This window comes from Rhagoletis pomonella, unplaced genomic scaffold (genome assembly GCF_013731165.1).
Source record: "Rhagoletis pomonella isolate Grant_MI unplaced genomic scaffold, Rhpom_1.0 Rhpom_scaffold_00011, whole genome shotgun sequence".
Taxonomy (NCBI): domain Eukaryota; kingdom Metazoa; phylum Arthropoda; class Insecta; order Diptera; family Tephritidae; genus Rhagoletis; species Rhagoletis pomonella.
This window is the reverse complement of record NW_023458565.1, coordinates 25,212,742-25,215,997: the sequence shown is the minus strand read 5'-3', so window position 1 is coordinate 25,215,997 and position 3,256 is coordinate 25,212,742. Positions and strand designations below refer to the sequence as shown.

The 3,256-nt window shown below is 28.9% G+C and overlaps 1 protein-coding gene across 5 annotated transcripts in view; it reads left to right on the top strand.

Moving 5' to 3' along the window:
* LOC118746897 overlaps positions 1-3,256 on the top strand; it is a 185,217-nt gene that overhangs the window by 125,461 nt on the left and 56,500 nt on the right. The gene's annotated exons all lie outside the window — the stretch shown is intronic.

Here is a 3,256-nt window from a genome sequence, read left to right as displayed (position 1 = left end):
TTTTTCTTCATAAAACGTTACTGGCATACCAAAAATTGTTTGTATTTACATATATGTATTAGGAAAAGTATTATTTACGCATTTGTCTTTACGTTAACTTGTTAGCAAAAACACACGTACATACATACATATTTTTTATCGAATTAAATGTAAATACATTTCAGTTCTGTTTGCTATTGCAACAAGCTTGCCTCCTAAAAATTTAATCAATTTCTTACTAAAAACCAAAATTTACTTTAAGAATCTCTAACACCAAAAAACTAATCAAATATTGAAATTATACGATTATTTTTCGATGGAATTAAAAGGAATTAAATTTGTAAATACATACACCTAGGAAATTGATTAAATACATTTGCAATCATATTTGTGTGAAAAATATTTGGGCTTTGTTGAAGTGTAATTAAAGAAACTAAAAGAGTGCACAGGTAAGTCAAGTATTCACTATATAAGTATATGGGACGTTCCATACCAAAACGGGCGGGGTTCACACTTCATGTGCTTGATTTGTTTCAAAATTTTAGGGTTGATGCATAAACATAAATAATAAACAAATATGAAATTTGAGCTTGATTAATAAATTTTTAAAAACTTTATAGCCCAAAATCAAAAAAAAAATCGATTTAATAGTTTTCCAAATATCTCGAGAACGGGGCGAGCAAAAAATCACACACACACATCAAAATTCTCTATGAAAAGAAGTATTTAAAAAAAAAAATTATTTTTCACATACAAATTTTTTGATAAAAAAAAGGTTTTTGAAAATAGGCCTTTTTAAAGAAAGTTGAAAAAGTAATCACAATGGTAGCTCTGAGTATTGCGCAATATTTAAGTATAGTATTATGGGGTGCACTCTAGAATAATTTGAGTTATGAATTTTTTTACACCGAAGTTGAGTAAAATGAGTACATTACAAATTTACAATTTTTTTTAATTTTTTTAGAATTTGTTCGAGTATGCAGTCTTGTAGCCTATAAAGTTTTTGTATAATAAAGTGCAAGTTTTAAGCTACTGAAAAATTTTTTTTTATTTTTTTTGATTTGATTTCTTTTTTAATTTTTCATGCTGACGGCTTTTTGCAAAAAAAAAATTTTAGCCAGTTTTGCAATCGCTTCAATCTTGCACTTATTGTACTAAAATTTAATGGTATACAAGGCTGCATACTCAAAAAATTAAAAAATAATAATTTTTAAATTTTTAACGTAATCATTTTACTCAACTTCAGTGTAAAAAAATCATGCATGCGACATAGCATTTATATACGTAAGGTAATATACACATCTATACATTAGCGTGGTCCAGAGAAATCAAAGCCGTAATTTTAATGCTCTCACCCCCTAGGATTGTTCTGTATTGATAATATATCAATCCTAGGGGTGAGAGCATTAAAATTCCGACTTTACTTTCCGCACATGCATTTTTGTACCACCCTAGTGCACATACGTAGAATAGTGTAGAAACGAATACTTATATTGTAAAGTATTACTAATACTACCTAAATGCATTCCATTAAGTCCATTATATGGCAGGAGTATTCATAAACTAAAATACATAGACTTTCAACTTAATAAAATTTTCCTTTTTATGGTTATTTTCGTGCATTTTTTTACTATTACTTTTATGACATTACAATATTGCAATCCCTTTATATATATATTTATGCACATATTTCTATAAAATAGAGTTATTTTTTTTTTTTTGCAAGTTTGCATTTTTGTTAAGATTCTTCTCTACTGCTATGTACTTAGTCCTCACTTTTCTCACTTAAATTCCATTCAAAGTTGTCTACAGTATTTACAGTTCAAATTCAGTTTCCCATTTCTTTCTTTTTGTTATCATTTTCGACATTATACCTATGTAGGTATTTCAGCGCACACAATTTTTGAGAGGTAAAAAAGTGTGTGCCACAAAAACTTTGAAACTAAATGCATTTCAGTACAATTTACTTGTCATCCATTGTAGTTGCTGCCCGTTTTTTTTTTGTTGGTATTTGCACAAACCCCTATTACTTAGCAAATAGCTACTCCTTCTTTTTTGCCATTGTATTGTGTTATTGTTGTCATTTCTTGTGTCGTCTTTATTATGACCATCTTTTGTTCAAGTTTCGGACACTTTTTGCATTAATAAAATTACGATGGCATCCGTACTTAGTTCGCCCATCACCGATGGATTTTAATGATAATCCTTTCTTAATGCAGAATTTGTACAAAGGTACGTAAAAACAAATTTGAATTTACTTAAAAATAAATTCTAAATATACACACATTTGTATGTGAATAATAATACAAAGGAAGGTTACCTCCTATTTATATATATATTTTTTATAATTTAATACAAAAGAAAGAAAATATTTGGTCAAGTGTAACTGTTATCACTGGACAAAAAAAAAATAAAACTCCGGGTTGACCGATTATTTTATTTCGGATAATATAAAAGTCCAAAAATAACTTTTTTCAATGACTTTTATTATAAAAGCCCGGATACCTCGAAAAATTCTTAGGTCTAACAGTTTCGACTGTGTTTGACATTCTCTCCAATTACTCCAGTGCATATGTGATTGTGTTCCGTTAAATAACTAATGAGTAGCCTGGTTTCGGCTCTATTTCAAAGGTGTATTACTTTCCTAAGGACCGAAAAATCCTTTCCGGCGACTTCATACAGTGAGAGGTGAGATCAGTATATTTGCATACATTATGTATATATTCATAAAAAATATATTTATTGGACCAAAAAATTGTGTGTAGGCACTGTGGCCAATAGTAGCTATAGGTAATTACTACCTCTTCAGGGTTATAAGCCTTGCAGAATCCGCAAAAAAAAAACCGTAAGCATTGAGCGGAGGATGCATCAGAGTAGGCCGAGCATACTTTGCAGTGCCATCAAATTATAACTTATAAAAGTTGTATTACATGGCAGTTGAGAAATGCATAAATAACACAAAGGAATTTTCTGCACATGCAGCCAGGAATGCCAACTCTTTTAAGGCTAATTATCCCAAATTTCTCAACAAAATCCCATATTTTCAATGGTATTCCCCTAAAATAACTTTTACTATTTAAGGCACTTCATTCTCATTTTTATTAAAAAAAAAACAAGAAATATCATTAATTCTAATGAGATAATAAGAATATATCTAAGATATATTTCTATTGGACATATATGTATTATTCCTTAGAATCATATATTTCTTGATGCAATTTTTGTAATTGTCGCACTAAAATCGAGAGAGGTTTTATTTTTAAATAGTTGTTTTTTT